Consider the following 25,368-nt stretch of genomic DNA (forward strand, 5'->3'; position numbering starts at 1 on the left):
TGATAGTGGCTGAGGGCAGGAACAGGACATAATGAGCAAGAAATGAGAAAGTCTTTGAGAATTTTTACCTCAAGCTGGCAGCATTTTGTATTGCTGTTTTGAGGAGTCCTTTGTTGTTCTCATATGGCATAAGGTACTGAAAGCCAAATATGTTTAAAAGGACTAAAATTCAGAAGAGCTCTACAGCTAAGGTTTATCATTCTTAATATTCCTTTTTAAAGTGTCCCTGCAGTGCAGAAGGTGACTTTGTAAACACAGAGTTTTTGTGCAGCATTCATTTTCCCTTTCACTTTCATGTCAGCTTCACTACATTTTACACAGCTACACTTTGAGGTAACCCTCAGCATGGCCAAACCAGCGTGGCTTAAAAAATCCAACCTGGAATTACTTTTTTTTTTCTCTCAGAAGTATTTTTACCTTCTTTAGAGACCATTTCGATAGCCCAAGATAATTCCTAATTCTATATCTGGCAATTCAACTTATTTATGTAGAAAAGAGTAAAGATACACTGCAAACAGTCAGCCAAACAGAGCAGAAGGCTGAAGAAACATGTCTGGAATAAATGCTTCAGGAAGAAGTCTCCCCTGGTAATGACATTAACCTGAACAACCAAAGGGATATTTTGCCTAAGCCTCAGGCTGTGAAATTTCATTTAGTTTTCACTCACCACTCTCATCACCTGTTTTCAAAGTTACCTAACTCCACATCTGGGCTCACAAATAACTGGGATGAATGACAGAAGCACTTAACCATGTCACATTTACAAAAGAACCAGAGGGTTAGATACAATAAAAGCTGCAATGATAGAATCTTTGCTGAAATATTCAAAAATGAGTTGAGGTACTTAATGACCACCTTTATTTTCTGCAAGGGCAGAGCATTTGCCTTAAGTAAAGCCGACTCTTCAGAAAGCATAAGTTGAGCAATTGATATCACAGATGGTTTTTAACATGTTGGTCCATAGCCTGAAAAATGCAGTTCATATTTTTAAAGCATGGCCACATCTAATGAACTTGTTTAAATATTAGGCAGAATGGCAAATCTGAGTTGGAAGTCACAGAAGAGAATATGACAGGATGCAGACACAGGAGCCCATGATGGGAATGTATTACAAGTCAACTCATATATTTGAGGACAAAAGTTAGTATTGCCCCAAACCAGAGTTTTCATTTAGCCCATTAAAAAGATGCACAATGCTACAAACTTCACAGGTAGATCTAAAACTGTGAGAAGAGCTGAACTTGCATCAGATTTAGGGGGCAACAGAATTTAATTTTCAGTCCTGGTCTCTCACAAACAAATACATGCACAATAAATATATATGCACTGTTACATATTCACTTTTCACAACTTTGCCTTAAAGTAGGAGGATGCTTTAAAAAATGCATTAAGCTTGACAGCTGGAAAAAAAATTAATAATAATAAGGCTGATCTAACCTTTCAGAGTATGGAAGAGTTTATTTCAACTTAAGAGAGATATTGAACTTCCACCATGGAAGATCAAGAGTGCCAAGAAATGAAAAAGCTGGTAGACAAAAACAGAGTGTGTTTGAAATGTTGCTAGAGTATTAAAATGTTAACTATAGTTGACCCACATGCAAGGCTCAAATCTAGGAGCATGAGTTGTGTTGCAAGAATAGTACACTTTGTTTCAAGCAGGGCTTGGTGTTATTGCCCTGTATGTGGACTGGTAAATTTGTCACACTCTTCCAGTAGAAAGAGTTTGACAAAAAAAAAAAAAAAGTTTCCTGCAAAACTGAGTTTTTTGTCTTGTCACTTATGAAATAAGAAGCTTGCTCTCCCACCACTGTGGACTATGCCAGCCACATCACTCCTCATGCTTCCATGGAGTTTTACCCTCTAGGTCGCAGTGGTTTTTTGCTCTATTGTGGGGCAATGCAGCCAGATTTTGCTGATGCACAGTTAAGGCCAGAACACAGAAATGTGCTGTGGCAGCACATCACAAAAGAATTACTCATTCCCTGGGTTAAGTAACAAAAGCTCTTTACCTCAGGAGTTAGGTCTACTAGGACCAAACACTGGCAAGCAGGTTATTGCCTTATTCCCCCACAAAGCAGAGAATGTGTTTAGTAGATTTGTCTCATCCCTCATCTTCTTGTCACAAAAGCTGAGCACAAGCTAGTACCCTTCAAATCTTCTAATGTTCAGACTAGAGATAAGAGGATCAGAAGCATGGCATTCCAAATTCAGAGAAACAGAGCCTGAAAATGCATGCACACAGCCTTTACCTTAGGTGCACTCATTTCCAAAGCAAAATTTTCAATACTGCAGACACCAAATTCAAAACACACTTTGAAAACAATTCTAAATAGAAACATTACATCACTGTAGCTATTCCTGTGCTGTGAGATGCAAAAAAAAGAAATTATTCAGAAATATCACTATCAAATCTATTCATTAAAATGCCCTTTTCTTACCTCACCATGTTGTCCCACTTGGAACGCATAAAAACAGTGAGGTTGACAGGATTAGGACACTGCTTCGGAACATGACTATTCTGTTTGAGCAAACACCATGCAGTGCTCCCTTTACCTCATGCACAGTTTCTTGGCATATGTCCTATGTACAAGTCAGCTGCTCTTCACATTAGTATAGAGCAGGGGCAGAAGCACTGAAATGAAGCCATCCCATTTTCAAATTTCTGATCCATACAAGACTATCAAGACACAGGCTTTATATTGCTACTGAGGCCTGCTGATTTCATGTGCTACTGCAGCTGCATATAACCCACAGTTGTTCTGAAACCATCAGCCCATGCAAAGGAGGTGAGTTGCTCTTGTTTGCGTTCAGTGTCAGCACCAAAAGAAATCATGGGTAAATGCTAAAGGTATTCCACTGGACTTCTGAGAAGGGTATCCAAAACAGCATAAATGACCAAGTCCACTAGTGAGCATTCAGGATTTTCATCAGCCTTGGAGTAGGTGGTATTATGACTAGATACTGAAATTCCATGGATAACAGCAAATTGTCACAATGTGAAAACAAAATTCTCTTCAGTCATTTAATCACAGCCTGACGGGGCCAGAAGAAGCAGGGCTGACTCCTGGGAATGGCCAAAGCTCATAAACATTGCTCCTGTTACCAGAGGTGATGGCTGTGAGTGTCCTTTGCGGGAGCAGCATAGCAGGATGGAGCATTCCCTGAGCTACTGATTCACTCCTCACTACCAGTCTGGCTGGAGTCTGAATGGGTGAGGAAGCCATACCATTCACCAGAGAACTGTGTCCAATTGCAAAATTAGGTCTTATGTGCTTACGACTAGGAATGTAGACATTTTCTCTAGAAACCACCTTCTGGTGGTGGGCAGACACCTTGCTGAAGACTGCATGGACTGATTTAAAATAGAGCATGGGTTCCTTCCAGTGTCACTGTGATGCTTGGTCCCACAATTTTAACAGGTCTTCAAGACACGACTTTTCTGCACGTCTGTAACACGCACGCTCCAGTTCCACATATCTGTTTTCTTTCAGTTGCCATCAAACAGCCCTTCTCCACACCTCCAAAAAAATAAAAATAACAAAGCCAACCCCACTTATCTTAAATGGCAACTTCATGCAAGGTTTCAACCCAAGGTTATTTTTTCCTACCAGTTGTTTCTTTGAGAACAGATGGCGTTTGCAATGGTTGAGGATATATCCTATTTTTAAGTGTCATATGTTTTTACTCTTCTGCAGTGGACTCAGCAATCAGAGGAAAATGCCACAAGAGATGGGCTTTTTACATGATATACAAACCACACTGTCTCATGCCACTCAGGAAATTATCTCCTATTGCAAATGCCCAGCAGCCAGGGTGCCTGTATCCACCCTTCTGGTGCAATGTTTCCTGCCAGTAATGGATAAGGAACAACCTGCATCCGGCAGTGCCAACTCAGCAGAGCACCCAAATATTAACACAACAAAACTGGCAGTGAGAAAGTTTAAAGTTACATATCATGCCATGATCTAGTACATGGTGTCCCATCTTCCAGCACAAAATTCAGTATAATGAGAATACCTCATTCATTGCTTGATTTTCTTTTTGGTATTTTCTTCTGCACACATCCTATTTTGACAGGGTAGCAGCTGCCCCAGAATAGGAGAAGCAATGAAAAATGGAGTAAAGTTCTGGCACGTTGTTTACATTTGTTGCTTCTTATACTGCAATTTCATAGGATACAGTCAGCCTGACTTTGCAAGTAACTGCAAGCTCAGACTCCCTCTATTTTGATCCATCTGCACAAGAACCCACTCTTATAATGGAAAGCCACCTAAAAAAAATCTGACCTTAAGCTTTTAAAACCTGCCAGAGAGATTAGACCATGTTTTGGACTCTGCTAACATGGCTAAACAGCTTCTGGGTCAAACCTGGCTTCTCATTGATTTGCAAAGGCCTGGGTGTACCTGAAGTCAGTGTTTCAAAGTAGCCACACAAACAGGGGAAAAATGCTGTTGTGAATGCTTAAAAGGCATTTTAAGGATTTAAGCATAATCACAGTGACTCATGCACCAAGGAAACACAAAAGTTGACATCTATAAACCTCTGCCAAAGGCCTCTGGGATGCCTCCACTTTGGTTCATGCTCCTGAATAATTTCCATTTTGTTTCTCTGTCAGGCTGAGCACTGAAGCAGCAGCAGCTCAAAGGCAGTGATGCCTAAGGCAGCTCAGGCTGCCTCCCTCTCTCACTGCCACCCCTCGGGGCTCAGCAAGCCCTGCAAGGAACTTCGAGGCAAAGGCTGGCAAAGGCTGGCATCAGCGGCCTGAGGAAATGATGGTCGATGGCACTGGGATGGATCCCCCACAAAAAGACTGAAATTCAGGAGAAATGAAAACAAAGTCAATCTGGAATCAAACTTCCCATGTGAATTCAAGCAGAAGGAGAATGAGGAAGGGGAACTTTCCACACATATGATTCACACCAAGTCAGCAGGACTCAGAGGCAGCAAGTCTCTTACTGTTTTACACTAGTTCCAGGTATTCAACTAGAACGCTGGAGACCAGGATTCTCCTTTCTGATGAGACAGGAGCAGGATTTGATCTTAAGAGAATTTCTCACCCACCAAATTATTTTGAAGTAAGAAGCTAGAGGACTTTTGCGTTTCTCCTGGTTCCTCTTCTTCTAGCAAATTGTGGGTGTCTGTTCCTCGGCTGCTGTGATACCAAGTTATTCTCACTCTTTGGCCCCATGAACATGCACTGTTTGCCAAAACCCCAAGTTGATCTTCTGCTCTGCTTTCCTGTCACATGGAACAATGAGAGATTTTTAGATGCCTACAACATTTGGAAAAACAGAATGGAAACACTTCTGAGAAATTTACTGTTTGCTTACTTCTGCATAGTTATAAATCAACAACTTCTTGTAACAGAGAAGTCTCAGAAGGAAACAAAATAATATGTCTTCCTAGAAAAATGAAGCTGTTTTGCCATAAATACCATAAGCAAAAATAATAAAACCTCTTGGGTACCCTTCCAGCCAACTTATACAGTCCACTCCCTTAATGCCAAAGTTTAATATCTCTGCCATTAGGCTGGGTCTTCAGAGTATGTCAAAATAAGTTTGAGTGAGCACGTCTGAGACTTGCTAGTAGGAAAAATGTCCTTCTGGTCTCACATACACTTATTTTCTTGCTATTTTTCTACAGCACTTCCTACAGCCAGTCTTGCTATATTCTGATCTCCATACTAGTGCTATTTTGTAGCACATTGCTTTGGACAGACGAGGCTACTTGTCAAAGAAGGTGCTCAATAAAGTCTTAAGAAATCACATAAACACAGAGAGCAAAATCTGAAAAAAACCTCCCATTTCAGACAAGCTGCAGAAGATAGTTCCCTTTCTTTTGAAAGGCCAAGAGCGTGGTCCATAATCCTCAGTTCAAAGAAATAAAGTGTTGTCAATTCTATCCCCCAAAAAGTTATGAGATGCCTGTGAAAGCCCTGATTTTTTCCCATGGATTGCATGCTCCAGGATCCAATGTTCAGTTACACAGTGTTTTCCCACAGTTTCCTGCTTCCTTCAGTGTATAGGATGAATTCAGCTTTGGACACAAAGGGGGCATGTTAAAGCAGGCTCTGGTCTGATAGGGCTTACAATCACAGAAGTTGGGAGGTGTGTGATGCTTGCCTTTGACGATAAACCTAGAGATTAGGCACCTATCCAAATAAAAGGTGTCATGGACTGTTTTCCTGCAGATTCACACAGATCTGGAAGCTTCATAGGATAAAGCAAGAGGTCCTCTTGCTGCTCTAAATCCCTTCCTGTTAGGTCATTAGAAGAGTGTGGCAACAGAAAGGAAAAAACCACCTCTGTGCCAAGTCCTGTATATGGGGACCTCAGGAGCTGTGACAGAAGACCACAGGGAAGTTATATAAATGCTTCAGGTTTTGTGAAAAAACTTCTCTTATTCAGGCCCAGAGGTTCTTAGCCTAAAACTGAGCAGTGTAGAGACGGCCTGATACTCAAAAATGCCCATAGTCAACATCAAAGAGGGGCGTAGCCAAAACACCTGACCTGGAGAATATCTGTAATTCCAACAATAAATTTGACAGAGCAGTTTCCTAAATTTGCCTTGAAAAGGTAGGCTTGTAGTAGTGGCAAAAGATTTTACCCATCTCTGGGCATAGCTCTTCTACATCACAGAGTTGCCCAAAACTCCTTCTAATCCAACATCCTCAATGTACTCATGTTTCATTTTCCAGGTGTCCATTTTGGGACATTTGGTACATGAATAATATAGGAATTCCCACTCCCACTGAAGGCCAGTGTGATTTGTGCTTTTAATGTGAATACAAGAAGAGAAAAAAATTAGTATAAAAAACCAAGTATCTTGTTCTTCCATATCCTAGGTACAGAACTGAAGATCAGTGGCCACATCAGGCAGTAACAGCTGTAACATCTGCATCTCAGTGGCTCATGTACAAGGACACCTCACATCAGTGAGAGCTAGCTGTGAGCATAAATCCACTTGTGTCCATGAACAGCTTACAAACTATGATCAGAGCACTTCCAGTCCCCTGAGCAAGGCCTGTATTCAGTGCAGGGCTCCGAGGATGTATATTAAGTACTGTGAAGGAGAATAAAAGGAAATGAAAAACCACAATCCACCTGGACCAAGGTGAGAAGTCCAAAGAGAGAAAATACAGTGTGACCACCTACACGAAGACTGGTTTAATGCAAATACACACACACAGCAGAGGAAAAGGATGGGGAGACAAATCAGGAGTTCGGGCAACTGAATTTAAACCAGACACATCTAAACATTTAGCATTTGGTCTTAAGAAGACATATAAACATACACAAACCTATACTGATAACTGATTCAGGCAACCCCTACCACTATCAAATAAAAATATGTATTTATATGTTCACAAATTTTCAGCCAGGTCTACTCTAACCTAAACCCCTTTCCCCTGTGGACATAACTCATACATGGTATACTTAAACAGCCCTAGGCAGTGAATTAAAAACACTGTTTTATTTACAATTCTGTAGCAAATGATTCACTGCAGATGTACGTCAACTTTTCCATGAAATATTCATCATTTGGTGGTTTGCTCCTGCTGCCATAAGGCAATGCCATGGCAGTACCAGGGCTTAGATAACAGCAACAACTGCCTTAGGATTACTTAGAGTATCCACCTCTGCAATAATGCAACCTATTTAGCAAGAACATACATTTGAAAATTACTTGATCTTCCTCTCAACCAGCACTTTGACCTAAAGTTCATCATCAGGTACTGAAGCCTCTTTGATGCCACAATAATCTAGTTCACTCCTAGGATTGGTCAAGTTCAGTGGGTGGATGGGCAGGGGTCAGTTGTATGAGGTTCAACAAGGTGAAATGCCCATTCCTGCATGTGGGTCACAACGATCCCATGCCATGCTACAGGCTTGGGGAATAGTGGCTGGAAAGCTGCCCAAGGTAAAGGACCTGGGGATGCTGCTTAACAGAAGAAGGGCAGCAAGAAGGCCAATCCTGGCTCCCTGGCCTGTGTGGCCAGAAAAGGACCAGGATATAGTGTGGCCAGCAAGACCAGGGCAGTGATCATCCCTCTGTACTTAGCACTGGTGAGGTCGCACCTCAAACCCTGGGCTCAGTTTTGGAGCCCTCACTACAAGAAAGACATTGAGGTGCTTGAGCATGTCCAGAGATAAACCCAAAATGTTTGCAGATAATAACATATACTGCCTCACTCACTACTGAAATACCAGTAAATGCACATACATTTTATACAGTAACATTGGGATATACTGCTTTTGTCCTGAACATGGAGCTAACCATGTAGCTGGAAAGCCTGGAAATATTTCTGCCAAGTTCCAGATATTCTACATAAATATATTTTCCAAAGAATCTCACTTTTTTTTTTTTCTTTAATCCCCCTGTTGGTCTTGCTCAGTCATACACAAAAGTAGAGAGTTTTATTTCAGTTGAAAACTGAACAAGGTCTTACTTCAGGAACTTAAATACAAGTGACTGAAAGATGTTGCCTCTAATAATCTCACCACAAACAGCCACAGAGCTCCATTGACCTGGATTTTTCTCTTAGCTGATGTTATACTACATACACGGTTTATTACACAGAAGAAAATCAGATAGCAGTTTACACTGATGTGTCTTCCTGAACTGTTGGGACAGGTTTCAGGAAGGCATGAGCTCAGCACCCACACATCAGCTGACTGATGAGAGCTCTCTGGGTCAGCCACACTCAACTAGCAATTTCCAGCTCTACAGAAATATCTGTTAAAACAGATGCATAAGATGGATGAGGTCCATGCTGGCTTTAATGCTGGCTTTTAGAACAACAAAGGAGAAACTTTTACCTTTTAGAACTACAAGAAGATATTAACTTATAACTGTGTACTTGCCAGTTTCTGGTACCCTGCCACCACTTTCTGTCAGTGTTAGATGACTGTTACAGCATCATTTAGTGGAATATGGGTTAAAAATGGTCAACATATTCTCCCAGACAAACACTTATGTAAGAAAGGGGAATGAAGTGCTTAGAAATATCTCCACCTAAGCAAGCACTGCTTGGGATGTTTATTCCAAGCCAGTCACACTGCCCTGTGCTGCTGCTTTCAGAAGAAATGGTATCCATCCTACAGCCAACTGTGAAAGGATTTCTGGCTTTCAAACTCTGAAAGGAAATACTGTCCATTCTGTTCCTGAAACCAGTCAATACTGCAGTACACACAATTGCTTCTAACACAACTTCATGAAGAGCACGTGTAGGCACTGGGTGAGGGTTACCAGAAAATTACTCCTTTGCAGCTGGAACATAAAATTTTTTGCCCAGAAAACTGTTTAATTGTCTGCTGAGTGCAATGGTGGGACTAAATCTAGTTTGCTGTGCACTTCTAGCATTGTGGAATATCATGGAAGACATAACCATTTTGTAAAGGGGAGCCAAATAGTTCAAAATAATTATCTGCATGGACAAAGAGGGTCAAAGCTAAAATAAGCCTGTCAGCCACAAGCAACACTGACCCTAGAACATCAGGCTCATGTCTCTGGGGGCCTGAACTTTTAATTAAGGTATTTTTTTTTTCTCATGACATAAATTCTATGTACAGTAACAAAATTTACTTTACTTTTACTTTGAAATGTACCAAAAAATGTTCAACAACATCTTCTTCTGGAAAATATAACCACCCTGTGTTCACTGCAGAGCTGTCAGAGCTCCAAACTCCATCATCACTTGCCATCATGGGAACACCAGGCACCCAATCAAAATCCAGCTGAGAGAACAGAGGAGGATGGGGAGCCAGGCTGCACCACGGATTGGTAGCAGGGCATAGCAGATACTCTGCCCCTGCTCACACAGGGTACAAATCTTGCAGGATTTGAAAAACCCACCACAGTTAGTGCATGTTCATCAGGGAAAAGCATGCTCTTAAATCGTGATGCAGCTCATGACAGGCAGCTCCTGCTGGCAGGAGGGAACTCGCCAGGCAGGGGCAGTGACCGCGGAAAGCAGCTGGCCCCAGTCTGCACACACTCACCCTGATCCCTGCCCTGGCACCGGCAGCAAACCTGATTTCCCCAGGCACTGGCAGAGGCAGAGCAAGCGATGAAGACATGACCATTCTGCTGTGCCCTTGGCAGGCTGCTGCTGCCCAAGGCAACAGCCCACATCACCTGTGCTCCCAGCTGGCCCTGTTTTAAAGTCAGTTTTCTGTTATGTCTTCGAATGACTCTATTAACACCTCAAACTAAGTCATTTGGGCCCCACCTAAGGTTTGGAGAGATTTTAACAGTTGCCTTGACTCATGGATCTGCAGACTAAATGCAAGTATCATCCAGGAACATTAAATCCCACACACAATTGTGACAACTTTGATATTATTGCTTAGAACAGTGCCCACTTGAGTCATGCTTTAATTCAGTCATTAGTGTTTTTATGGAAAAAGGCATATTTCCCCCAACCCTGTTTCACAGAGTGGAAAGTGCACAAGAAGGATTTATCGCACATAAAAATAAATTGCTATTTGCATGTCAGAAAATGGCTGTGGAAAACAGAAATACTTCATATTCAGAGCAGAGAATAAACAAAAGTGAAATTTTTCCAATTTTTAAAAATAAATAGGTTGTCTGCAAGTGATAGCTCCATTTCCCCCCCTGACAAAACAATTGGCTTATCCATTTCTGTATGGAGTATAACTATCGAGTCTGACATATTGGTTTGATTACTGTGAGAATCAGCAAAGCAATGAGCTTTTACAGCCAAAGAGCCTTGAATTCAATCTAACCTGTAGAGAGATACTCCATCGCGTCTTTGAAACCTTGCTCAAAAAATATTTTTTTTAAAAGGAGAAAAATAGTCTTTTGCACTTTGTTTTGAGAGAAAAAAAGATGTTTTCCCCTTTTAATTGGTGACCTGAAGATGTCAGCTCCTCTCTTACACATTACCATGCCATCAGAACACAAGTTCAAGGCAATTATCCTGGTAAATGTGACTAAATGCAATCTAAGACACCAAAGTGAGAAAAAAGCCCATAAATCTCACTGCTAAATTATTTACACAGCTGTTGCAGCCAGACGTGGCTGTTGGGTGTGGATGAGATTTCTGCTCTGCAGCCTGTGTGCTCAGTTTGGGAACATGGGTCAGTGTCTTGGCCCCTCTGTCTTCTCCACCACTTTTTCCCACATAAAGAGGGAGGAATAGTCCATCCTGCACCTGCTGATGTTCCAGTGCAATTATTTTCCCCATTGGATGAAGTGGATCCAGTCTTGACCACCACTGGGAGGAGCAACAGAATCCCCCATTTCCCAGACAGAATGAGCTCACAGTGGCTTTAGCTTGTTCTTCCTTATTCTGGCTGATTTTAATGAGGATGGGAAAACTAGTGAGCATAGGTAATGAAAATGGTGTTTTGTGCAGAAATTTAGTTCAGTGTTAGTTTGATGGAGGGATAAAACAGTAGACTCTGGATGGTGTAGTTTTCTGTTTCATCATCTATTTTTCTTAAGATAACAAACAGCTAGCCAAGTGTTCATTAATGGATAGTGACAAATAGTTTCCTGTGGTCTTAAAATAAAACATCAGTTACAGATACTGTTTTAATTTCTAGAGGCCAAAATCCATTCAATACCATTCAGCTGGTAGCATGCTTTTTGGGTGATGAGAAAATGAAGATATGGAAAAAAAAAACAAACCAGAAAAAAATAGAAAAAGAGCAACTATTGTGCTTTCTTTCTACCAGTGTGCTGCAAAATAGCCTAGACATTCAGTGTCCCTGTAAAACAAATGACCCTTTGAAGAGCTGAAGCCTGATTTTCATCTGACCTGATCATCTTTGTTTGGCAGGTTAGTAAGGGTTCAGGTACCATAGATCAAAGCACAGAGCAGCCAGAAGGCCAGGCCATAGCTTTAATGGATACTGCCAAGAAGGTTCATTCTCATCACCTTTTCTTTCCATTTGAACTCTTCTGCACTGACAAGTCAAGACAGAGGAGATTTCAAACTGGTTACCAAAAAAATTATATATGAAAGGCAGGAATTTTCCTCCCACTAGAGTGGCAGAGAACACCCGATACTCCTAAACCAGCCCATTTTTCCCTTCACTTGAAGTGATCCTAGTGAAAAAGCAGACACTGTGCTGGCAAATGCTACAAGGCTGGTTCCTCACTGTAATAGACAGAAAGAGGAACTGGTTGCACCACTGGAACATGCAAAACAACAGCAACCCAAAGCTGCATCCCAAAGCAGAACATTGGATATCTGGGGGCTATTAATCTAAAGAAAACCAAGAAATCTTCCTAGATGCCCTTGGAGGAAATTTACAGGGTCTCAGATAAAACAGAGTTACTGTATTTTAAATAGTGAGAGAAACATGCTGATGAGCTGTGGGCACAGAGTGGGCACCCACAGCCTGGCTGTGCAAACACATCTACACCTTTCATTCAGTAGATGTGATGTTTGGAAAACTTGGCTGTAAAAAGCACAAAGTCATACACAAGCACGCCCTGCTATTACGAGCTCCATGAAGCATTTCCAGTGGAAGAACTACCTCTGATTTGCTTTTCACAAGCAGATTACAGCACGTTATAGAGAAATCTGAGAGGCCTCTGTGTTAGGCATTAGCTACAGTCACACAGCACAGCTGGTCTTGTGGATCTCTCCTGTAGCCAGTGCTTAGAGCACCCAAGACCCAGAGCTCTATAGCTTAATATGGGACTCAGACATTTCCAAAGGTCCATGGGGATTGTATCCAAGCATCCAGTTTAGGATCAATCTCTTGTCCCTCATCCCCTCCTTCACCAACAGAGACACACCTGTACAACGAGGGAGCAGTACAACTGTATCTAAGGTAACATAAAGAAGGTTCAACGCACTCAAAAAAAAAAAAAAACCCAGCATAAGCAAGAAAGCTTTTTCTGGGCAAGTGTAATGTAGACATATCCTTTTTAAACACTCTACATCCAGCTCCAGCAGGACAAGGGCTGCCAGCCCCTTGCGCCCACTGAGGGTGCTCAGAGACAAAAGTCCTGCCCTTGTCACTCACAGCCAAGCACCAGACAGCAATTACGGACTGCTGTGCCAGCACAGAATAGTAAGTGCACACACAGCCACAGCTGCTGGGCTGAGTTGTGTGCAAGGCAGCTCATCGTTTACAAAAGCTTTCTCTGTCTCCACAATGCACCAGCAGGGTCTGATTTTGTCTTTGGATGTGTACACTTGTTGAACTTACAGAGAATGTGAAAACAAGAAATACAGCAAAAGGTGGATTTCTGTAAGTGGAAAGCTCTCTCCAGAAACCTGGCTTCTCCTGACAACAGAGGTGATTGTTTGCTTGTGCTGTTGTATTCCCACTGCATCCTCATATGATCCCACCCCCCTCTATCCCAGCTGTGTGGTCATACCATGTCCAATAAAATAAGGCCTGTCAAGCCGTTTCAGGTTCAGACTGTCCTTATTATTCACCCCTGCGGATATTGTGCCTTTTAGATAGATGGGTGGTTTCACAGGAACTGCATGGGTTATCTTGCTATAGTGTAACCACAGTGCCAACCACAAAGAAAATATTTCCGCCCACATGAATATTTAATACAAGCATTTTCTTCACGTAGAAGGAAGCATCGCAGGGACCCCTGTGAGACAATCCTGAACTACACCAACTACAGCAGTACCACTTCACTCCAGTAAACACTGTCCATAGCTGATATCCCTCAGAGGCAAGACTTAGCAACATTAAGTTTTATAACCTCATTCAGGGTGAGTTTACTGAAGTCAGAAATGAAACATAAGGACTCCTATTAGTGTGACCTCTCCACATCTTGGGTCAGATACCAGTGAAAAAAAATGCTCTCCCTTTTCAGTCATAAATTATGCGCTTAATTATCCAAATGTCAAACTGTGCTTGCAAATAACCAGGAAGGTCAGATCAGAGTGAGAAAGACCTTTGAAAGCCAGTTTCAGGAGCCAGTCCTTTCCACAGCAGACGTGAGTACATTACAGTTAGAACTCAGTGACACTTCTTCCAAGTTGCTTCTACAGGGGCCATCAGCAAGGAAAAAACTTCTCTTCCTGGCTGGAAACATTAAGGAGCCTGGTGTACCAGGGTCTGTTCTATGCACTTGCAAGTAGGCAGGATTTCAGTTCCAGCAGTCTCCTATGTGAGCATGTAACATATAGAGCAGGAGGTAATCAACTATCTCTCATTATGGAGAGCTGTTCAGACTCCTCGTGACTATCTACCTTTCACACTCAGGACAATCTCAAGGAGAGTAAACCCAACAGAGTGTGGAACAAAGGATGGGTCAAGGCACTGGGTGTTTTCTTTGAATTAGTTGAATTTGTATTAGTCACAGTAATAAATAAATTTTGAATTGCAAAGGGCTCCATGCAGGGATCATGGGCCAAATAATCATGGCTGTAAGAAGAGACATAATGAATGAAATTCTAAATGGGAGTAAGTATTAGAGTTCAAGGGAGACTCATCCAGAATTTTGGTCTTTGTTGGTTTTTTTTAATTGACTGTAAACAGGCCAAGTCCACCTTTGCAGACTCAAAAGATTGCTGCAGACTTCGGTGTGATTTGGATGGAGGCCAAGGTGCTTATAGAAAACCTGAACCTTCAACAGACAAACACACATATTCCCTGACTTCTCCTATTGGCCTGAGGTGCCTGGAAGCCACTCAGATGGAAATCACTGGCAAGATGCATTGGCCTTGGCAGCAGGCAGACAGCCATTCCCACCACCCTGCTGCAAGCCTGGGGCATCAGGACTCCATACACAGGCACCCAGCACAGCTGAGCCAAGGAGCATCTGGGCGACCAATGGGGCACAGATCAGATGCACTGTCTGGCACAGCTACCAAAAAAGCCCCAGATCTTCCACACATAGATTGCACATTTGTTTTGCCAGGTATGCCAGACCTAAGCAAACACTATGAAGCCCATCAGGTAGTAAGAGGAAGGTTATAATAGAAAGCTTCCCAGTCCTGATGTCACTGGAAGATGCCAGCTTCCTCACCTTGGTAAAATCAGGCCAACATGTCTTGCAGCAAACTGCTTTGCATCTCCAGAAAACACAGATGTAATTGTTTTTCCACCCAATGCTGTTCTTGCTCTCTTTTCTCAAGCAGCATTCCTGGTTGTTATTCCATTTGCACGAGTTTCTTCTGCTCCCAAAGTACGTCACTGCATAATGTTCTCTACATCTCAAATAATCCGCTAATTTTCTGTATAACTCTCCTATTCTCTCCAGGCAGGTTTTTTTTCACACTGAACTCAAAACCCACCCTTTTTGATAGCAAGAGTAGCAGCAGGCCCCAGATGTGCCAGCCCTTCAGCATTCATAAAGAAGTAACCCTTGAGCTCTGCATGCTACCACACAGAGGTGCAGAGGTTCCTTCTGGAGAGCAGAATTGGCACCCTGAACAGCACTGTGCCTGTGCCATTTTTCCTCCAGCATCAGCTCAACTTATCCCCACACAGAAAGAGCAAATGAGGTCTCAGCAAACCCAAATCAAACATCCAATTTTCCAGGTACTTTAAGGGACCATATGATTGACTGAAGAGATTTCATTGTGGCTGAGAAGAAGAATAACACCACCTTTGCTAAGGAAAAGGCACTACCTTCAACCATTTCATGTGTAAATAGTTGCTGCCTGTGCTTTCACTAAACCTCCAAGCTCATTAGAGCTTAAATGCTAACTCATGAGAAAAGCCCAGAACACAGAAACATGGCAAGGAGACATCACAGCTTTAATCCTTCATAGGATTAGGTTCTTTAAATTTGATGAGACAGAAAGAAAAATAAAGGATGCACATGAAAAGACACCTGGTTATATTATCTCAGCAGTTCCATAAGTGCCTTTTCTTGTACTATTTTCTTCCCCCTTTTTTTTTTTAACATTTCCAGGGATCTCAAGTGAGTCAAAATGTCCTTTACTCTCACGCACAAGAGGAGCTGCAAAACATGTCACAGAAGTTATATCTTCGAAGAGCCAGGCACAAAAAGCAGATTCTGCTGTAGCATTAAACATAAATTACACAGCACAAACCCTGAGCTTTCACCTAGTGCTGGCACCTTTCTTTTCTTCTTTCCAAACCTGCAAGCACCACTTGGATGTGTTTTGTGCACCCATCATCCATTCTCTGGGGAAAGAAAAAAAACCCTCAAAGGTTCATTTAACAGTTCAACAGAGAGAAGGAACTGGGTGAGAAATGCTGGCGTCAGATACAGGCAAATGAGAAGCCAAAAGGGAACTATTTTGCAAAGTGCTTTGAGTGGCTGGGAGTGGTCAAAGAAAGTTGTGCAAGACTAAAAAGCAGGAACATGCGGTCTCTACATATCCATGTATTGGGAGAGGAAACAGATGATCGCCAGAGACACAAACATTTGTCAAATAGAACAACTTGAACTCCTCAATTTTTTTTATATATAACTTTTAGTTTCCCCTCCCCACCATGAGTTTCTCTGTGTGCTTGACTGGATCACTCAGTCCAAAACCAGACCTGAGTGCTTACATCTCAGATTTATGTATGTGACCCTTTTTGATAGAGTCTGGGCCTCCAACTTTCCCTAAAGATAGGCAGTAGATATTCACTATTCGTAACTATTGCTTTTCCAATTAAACTGAATGTAAGTGTTCATCTCTGAAAATTTAACCTAGAGGCTTTCATTCCACTCCCCACCAATAAAATGCATATAGGGAAGAGGTTCTTCAGGGATGAGTACAACAGTGAGCTAAGAAATAGTTGGATTTATCACATCCTTCTTCTCTTTTTAATTAGGGAATAATTAGAAGAAAGACACTGGAAGCAAAATCAATTTGCTGCTCTTGATTTGCCTTTTTGTTTAGTGACAATTTGACTTCTAGGACCAAATTATCTCTGGGGAAATAATTTCTCTTGAAGGCAATTTCTCCAATAGACAAGATGCTTACCTTTCTTTCTTGGGTCTCTGTGATTCCCTCATTTTTTGTCTGAAATATCTTTAATTTCAGGGCATTTCTCCATTGGCCTTTCAAACAAGATTTTCAAAGTGAGGAGCATTTCCTCTATACAACTAAACTTCTCTTCATACCTATAATTTTAAAGCAAATTACAAATTACTTTCTCAGCAAAACACAAGGGAAAATACATTTTTTGATTATGCAGCATTCCAATTTGAAAAAAGAGAAAGGGAGACACAGTGACTGATTTGAAATCTATGTGACAGAAGAAGAATGACCTTTCATCAGACGCATAATTCATTATTATAATTCCCCCCTCCCCATCTGGAAACCAGTCATATTGCTAGAAATATTGCACATCAGCACAACTATTTAAGTATTCTTAATCCAAATCATGATCAAAAAAATCTTTTTTTTTTCCTTTATCCTACAAGAGCTTTAACTTTATTTGAAACTTATGTCAAAATAAATTTTGAGGATTGTGGGTTTAGTTGAGTCCAAATAATTTTGAATTTATGTTCTGCTTCTCCTTCTTAGCCCTGGTATTCTTCTATAAGATTTGCCACTGTGAACTAACCAGGAAACCATTTATGGTTGTTTTTTGTTTTGTTGGTGGTTTGGGTTTTTTTTTTTTTTGGGGGGGGGGTGGGGGGAGGGGTGGGGGTGGGTGTTGAGGATCTTAAAAGTCATGTAAGAAAGAAGAAATGACCATCAATAGTTCCCAAGGGGAAGACTGGAAATAGATCTTAGTGCATCAGCTTTTCCCACACATCCAAAACCCACATGAAAATGGGAACCCACGCAGTAAAAGCCCTTATGAGCTTGTGCACTACTTAAAAATTTAAACAGTCCTCTAATGGAAAAAGATAACCTATTAAAGGCAAGAGTTCCCATCTAACAACATAATGGTCACACTGTTCATACTGTTGCACCTCTCTATTTTTCTATTAAAGTCCTTCCTGCTTTTTTCTTTTTGTGTAGCAGCAACTGAGAAGACTAACAAAGGTGTTGTTTCCCAGGAGATAGCTCAGTTTCCCTGCTTGCCTGTACCTAGAGAACTGGGAGAGACACAGATGTGACTGCTGGGCTGTGGAGATGAAGTGCTAACAGCCTGGCAAAACTAACGGGAGCTGATCCACTGGCATTGTATTTCCTAACTCTTCGCTCCTTTGTAATTTGCATACACTAACGAAACTTTCCCCTTCCAGTGTGGGCAGCTCTCTTCTTCAAATTTTCCTCTGATTAGCATCACCTCAAGGTTAACCATGGACCAACCACTATAAAGAAACTTCTGGAAGGATAAAATCCACACCTCTTTTTACCCTGAGAATCCCCTGAAGGAACACAGTCCACTAGGGAATAGTTGCCCTCATTCTGGTGAAACGTGGCCTGGGAGACAGTGGGAACACTCATCCAGGCTGAACATTCAGGACAGGATTTCTGTGTGAGCACATCCACCTTTCATTCTGTAGGCAGGCTCAAAGGTCAGTTATGGTGAGTTATTGAGGCTCAAGCGATGAGTGACTCCCCCTTGGTAGAGAACCAGCCTATCCAACATTTCTCTGTTGCTGTTGAAAACATGGAAGTCCCACAGTCCCTACACCACTCCTAGGCACACTGCCTTGCGTATCTACCACCAGCTGTGATGCTTGTTAGGAGTTCCTGGAAACTGATACAATCCAGAAATCCAGCAGCAAATTATCTCAGAAAGAACCCATCTTGTTTTCTTCCAGGATAGAGACAAAGTTGCTTCAGTAGAAAGTTTTAGGAGCTGCAGACAGCGTGAGACTACACAGCCAAAAGCAAGAGCAGGAGTAGGGGGAACAAGGAGGAAGAGAATCTCTACCACCCAGTAGATATAAATTGTTTATAAGACTTGGACAAGACATGGAACTTCACCTTTGGCATCACACAGATGTCTCCTCCCATCACTACGAAGGCATCCAAGCAGAGTGGTGACAAAGGAAGGGTAAAATTTCTTTGGAGTACTCTGACAGAAACAGAGAAATGTGTATGAATAGAGTTGTCCAAACATTTTTTTTTTTTGGAAGAAAATTGCAGGGTGAGTATTTTAGTAAAGAGGGTATTTTAATCTTTTTTTTTTTTTTGTCTTTTTAAAGATATCTGTTGATCATTAATCACAAACAAACATTTGGCGCAAAGTGTTGCCTTGTTAGTGATTCAGTGCCTTGGTTCTTCCAGTGATGGGAAGTACTGAAATTCAGTGTTTACAGTCTGAATAACAAGCTGTTGAACAGTACTAAGGAAAACTCCTAACCTTTCCAGGGAGGAATAAAAAAGAGAAAGGGAAGGGGAGGGGGAAAACAAAGAGAAAGAAATAGATCATTATACAGCACAAAAAACAGATCACAAACCTCATTCTTTTTTAGCTCTTTGCAGGTTCCTTTTCAAATAAAAGATGTGACTTTTAAAAAGCCTGAAACAGCACAGCTTTGTACTTCTCATAAAGACTTCTAAAAGACATTGAATTCTATGTGGACCACAACCTTTTCCTATGGGGAGACATGAAATGTCTGTTGTGTCAGTGAACACTGCTCTCACAGCCAAAAATCTCCCCCTGTAACCAGGCACAGCTGGGTGTTTGCCCAGGAGCAGTGCCCCAGGCCTTCTCTTTACCAGCGCCATTGGTGAGGCATCACCAACAAACAGCTGCTCCCACCACACCAGCGAAGTCCTCAGCCCTCCTGTCTGGGAAGCAGGCCTATGAGGGTAGAAATTGCATCATCCCACACTATATGGCTCCCCATACTCACGAAAAAAATCATCACAATAGCAGGTCATAAACAGAGATGAGTAGCCAAAAGTTTCTTTCTGCATGCCTACTACATCATTGTATGATTTCCGCCTGTCATGGACCAAAGATGAGCTGTGCAGCAGCACTCAGAGTACCCACGGTGGACTGCAGGCATTTATTATTTACTGCAGTCTCAGGAGGTCCACACTAAAAGCAGCCTGGGGAAGCAGGCTATGTTTTATCCACCACATGACCCACTTTCCAGCAGCTCTGTCAAGCACTTCTGTCACCAGCGACAGGGCTGACTAATGTTCAGTGAAGTAGGTGATGAGTTACGTGGAACTAGCTTCCAGAGGAAATTAATTTCCACAGAGAGGCCCTGGCTACTTGAACTTTGTTTCAAAAAGGCTGTGCTTTATTGCAGTCTAAGTTAATGAAGAAAGGTAGCTGTCATGCTGCTGCACTGTCAGTGTTACCTCCCAGCCACCTTTCTTGCAGCAGCAGCAGAAGTGGAATGTGAACAGCCCCTGAAATGAGCTTCCATTTGCACGCATTTTAATATTTATCTTCCTACTGCCACATCTACTGCACTACTATCACCATGGGAAATAATCAAACCTACTTTTAATACAATGCTGCGCATATGGCGTCTCTGCCAAGACCATTCTCGAGCAGAGGAACAGATTGCAAAAAGTACCACATGCTCAGCCTTCTGCCTGGGAACTTAGGTAGGAGATAACATCTATATAATGCTCAGCACTTCTTAGGAGCACCCAATCTCAAAAAAAACTTCTTTTTTCCTGCTTTTATTCTGCCAGACCTACTACAGTGAATCTCCCTCCAGGGTTTCCATGTCTCTCTGCTCCATGTTTAACCTAGTACTTGCATGCTAGAAGATTTCGGAGGCCCTCAGTTGAAACCTTAGTGCAGAGAGCAAGATAAAGATAGTATTGTGTATCAATCTGAAGAATGTGTTCTCCATATTACATCAATACCACAAAATGTGTTCTAAAATTTAGGATAAATTACTTTGTGCGCACTGTGTACCTCAAGCCCTGCATTCACACCCAGGTCGGTTACTGCTTCTAATAGCAATTACCTCAAACATCTCAGTTACAACATCTATTGGCTCTCAACATGTAAAAAAGTATGACTTTCTACATTTCAGTCATCTGGGATAATGTGGGAAATATGCAAAAATAATCTTTTACTGTGCAGTGGCAGTTATTCCACACTGTTAATCTTGGCACAGAAAATCAAGCACACACAGCTCTGCTCGGGATCCTTTGCATGAACATTGCTGGAAAATACACTTTGGTGTGATCAGATCCTTCACAGTAGCTCTTCACCAAATGAGTTAAAGCACAACACATGAGTTAAAGTAGACTTTGCAAGATGGGATTTTCTTATGGTATTTTATGTTGTTTCAAAAGAAAAAATGATGAAAGACATAAAGAACTTGAAAGTGCTTTAGTTTACATTCGTTTACATCTCTTTGTAGCCCCACGAATTTGCAAAGAATCAGGTAAAAGCACATGCAAACTGTAAAAATAATATTAAAAAGTAATGCTCAAAACTAGCAGAAACTGAGACCTGTTTAGGCATATACTCAGTCACAGGCCAGGACAAAAGGACAAAAATCTCCCACCTACCTTTTAGCTGGTCTAGGAAATGTTGATACAAGACTAACCCCTTCTCAGTCTCTACCTATCTTTACCTGCCTCTTTCATACAGTATTTTATATGTTTGGCTAGATAACATGAAGATGTCCCATGCACTTCATTACCTAAAAAGCTTTTCCACAGTGCAATGGCAAACCTGCAATTGCAGATTTCTACAGTAAAACCCAAATGTGCAGCAGCTTTCGTTAACATTTCAAGAACCTCTTATCAGTATTAAACTCAGCCATGTCTGGTTCATTGAAGCACATCCCCAGCCTTCTCACCAGTACTCCCTAGCTCTTAGCATTCAAAATTAATGACTCGGTTTCTCATTAGACTGCTGTAGAAATAACGCAGGTTTTTTAAACAATTATGAATTCTAAGGATACCTGTCTTCAGATTTTTGATGCTGATGACTTTTCTATGTGATCACCAACGTCATTATCTTACTTTTTAAAAACAGATGTGTGAAGGCCATGTAAAATAATACAGTTCTAGAAGTCCATGCAAAATTTTCAAAATATTTTTTTTATTTGTTAGCATCACAAACTTTGTACACAATCTAGAGCAAATAGTCTGGACTAGGCAAAGGTAGTCCTTGTTTATTGGAGGGACAACAGGTAGCAGTGGGATGAGAGATTGCTGCCCTCAGGAGTAGGGAAACCAGCAGGTAAGAGCAGAACTGTGACTCCACATGAGCCACCCATGTAGGTGGAGGGCACGAGCTGCACCTTTTGCAGTAGTGGCATGAGGTAAATAAACAACACACATGATCCCTAAATTTCAATTGCAATGAAAGTAAAAGCAAGAGCCAGAAGCCACTAAGTGAGGCAAAAAATTTTGATTGTCTTCTTTGAGCCTAAGTGGAAATGTACACACAGACCTATGTCTTGATGTCTCACAAAACACAGCAGATTCACACGTAGTAAAAATCTACTACAAAACTAACTCTACTACAAAAAAACAACTTCACACCTGAGGTTAGGATTCTTCCAAGAATAAATTTATGACAAGTCATTTATTCCTGCTCTAAACTATTTTGGCAGTTAGTAAGCCAAAGGGCAGGGGAGAGCAGAATTTGTTTTATAAAACAGAGAGAAGTTTTCCTTTTCTTTTCCACTTCTAACTAGGAACATTTGACCAGTGTCGCTCAAAATAGGCTGTATTTACTTCCAAGGGAAAGATCAAGTTAGATTTTCAACGGCAGCATAAATGATCTCAGAAAAATATGTGATTCACAAAAACAAATTAAAAACCTGAAAAGACACAGAGGACTAGAATCAAAATGCTGATGTCGCTTCAGCCTTCAAAGTTTTTGCTTTCTTTCTATGGGTGCATCTCAATTTTCTCATCATTTCACTGCAATTGCCATGAAGGTGGGAGAATGGTGTCATGGCAAAAATTATTCCTAAGAATTTTACATCTGGTGGGACAAGAGGTGCTATTCTCCAGGTGTAATGGGCACCAGGCTGTAGTCCTGCTGCCTGCCTTGTTCAGCTACAGAACAGTGGTGGCAAGACAGCTCCAAAAAAACAATGTGATTCCAGCTGGGCACAGTAACCAGGCAGGATGCTACAACAAAACAGCAGCCTAGAGTAGAGCAGGGAATGAAAACTGTACTGTTACCCTGGGTAGATCAGGGGTCCTTTTGTGTCAGAAGGTGGAAGCCCACTGCGTGCAGGCATGTGCATAGCCATCAGAAATTAACATATGTCCTAAAAATGAATCCCCTGTCATAATGAAACAAAGCAGAAGTTCTCGCATGTGTCTGTGTTTTCATAATCTGAACCACATTCCTGTCGTGCACATCAACTCTGGTCTGCACAGTGGGGGCAGGTCACACAAATAAAATCCCTGACATTTTGCAGCCCCTTTTTCAAGTCTGCATCCATGCAGAGATTGTGACAGCTGCTGGACCAACAGCCCTGAAGCAGCACGCTGCTGCAGGTTGGAGCAGCTGTGGCACAGTGGGCGGTGCTGTGTGCCCCCTCTGTGCCAGCCTGATGCAAAGGGGACCACAGCAGGGGACAGTCAGACTTAGAGCCGGTGCTTTAGCTTCTTTGCTGAAAGATGCCAAATTTACAGTCATCAATTCGTTTCATTCTCAGGGTCTTCAACCTGGGGAGGGGAAGGAGTCACCACCTCATGTCACCAGCTGGTGAGCAGGCACTGCAAATTTGTACCAACAGTCAAGAAGTGCAAAGGCGGATTCTGCTCTCCACTGCATAAGTAGAGGACAGCTCTGATCTGCAAAGCAGCCTCTGCCTGTCCCTCCAATTCAAGTAGTTCAGAGCCTTTTTTTTCAAGGAGACAAATGTTTCGTTTGCATTTCTCTTTCCCATGTCAGGTACTAGGAACTGACGGCAATCACACAGACTATACATCACACAGCACTTCTGAAATCTCCTCTTGTGTGTTTCACAATAAAAATACTATGAAAATCCACAGTGGCATAGGTCATCCTCCAAGTCACAGTATTTGCTAAGTGAAGAAAAACAGGCAAGGCCTATGGTTGTGTCATCCAAAGGCATGTTGGAATCTTCCTTGGCACTGTAATTGGTAACACTCGAGTTCTTTTACAAAGTATTGAAACTGCAGCTGAAATTAAACACATCTGCTAGCAAAGATATAAGCCACTTTTGAAAACTCAGGATATATTACAGATCTAGAACATACCACCACTGTACCCCTGCCCTTCTTTGAAAGGTGGGTAAAGGAAAGGGTCACACTTCCAGATATAGCCATATAGTGAAATCTTCATTTACATGTACCAATCTCCTATTGCTTGATCTGCCTCCCTCAGCCAGGACCTCGAACATCTCCATGTATGAAAGCCTGGATCCATCTCCAAACCATCTCTGTACCCAAGGGCCTGGAGGACCCCAGCCCTGCCACAGGCTTCACCCGAGGTGCTGCCTGCCCCTCTGAAAGCAGACAGCAGCCACCCTTTGCTCTCCCTCACAAGACAGCTCCTGCACTGGGCAGAAGAGCTACATTTCAATGATTTGAATTCCCTGGAAGCCCAGAAGTAGCTTCTTGCCCACCTGGGGATTGGATAGCATAAAGAATAGGCATAGACTTCTTTTGTTATAAATGCACAGGTTTGAATCCTGCCATCTTTTCATTTGCTTCCAATTCAAAAATTATTCCATTATTTTGAAAGCTAATGGAGAAAACAGTGAAAGAGTGCAAATATCATACAATCCCTAACATCACCTGTGAGCAGCCAGTTGGAAAGGGATACAAGTAAAAGAGATGTTCTGGGCCTGGGAATCTGTGTCCAAGCAAGCTGTTTCCCAAAGGGCCCTTTGCCTGCAAGTTTGAAAGGATGGGGCTGAAAATCAGCATAGGCACAGGAATCTTTTTGTCAGAATAGTCCTTCAGTTGTGGAGGACTAAGGATACACTTTTATGACTTAATTTTCCTGAATACCATTTCACAGGAGGCCAAGCACCCTGCATTTTTAAGGAGATTTCATAGACTGTTGAGCTTAATATAATCTCCCACAAACGTTTATAGGGAGAGTTTTATTTAATACAGTCTGTGATCTGTATAAACATCACCATGGTTTTAGTCTAACCAAACTCTGAGCTGATCTGGAAGTCGTGTGGGAGCTTTATTTGGTATACTAAAGTAGCACAGTTCAAAGTATGATTTTATTTGCAGTCGACTGCTGGGAATTAGAGATTAGTCATATGAGGATTTTAACAGTTGTGTAGTTATGAGAGGTGGACTCAATTGTTTTTGTCTTGTAAAATGTCACCAAACTGTCTTGTTACTTCAAATTACAAGACTAAGTAGTTAAATACTTAAATCCCTAAAGAAAGACTTGAATTTTTGGGATGGGGATGGCAGGATAAAAGCACAGAAGGAGAAAAATCAAAAAGTGTCTGCAAATAAAATTCCACACTATTCACTGTTCTTACAAGTAACTAGAAAAAATGGCACTATAGCTTCGAAATGTAATTTGCTCTCATGACCCTGTGACAGGTTTGTTCAGTTTACAAGTCTATTTCCTATTATTAATTGTCAGCCTTGAAAACTCCACT

The sequence above is a fragment of the Taeniopygia guttata genome, chromosome 2 (genome assembly GCF_048771995.1).
Source record: "Taeniopygia guttata chromosome 2, bTaeGut7.mat, whole genome shotgun sequence".
NCBI lineage: Eukaryota > Metazoa > Chordata > Aves > Passeriformes > Estrildidae > Taeniopygia > Taeniopygia guttata.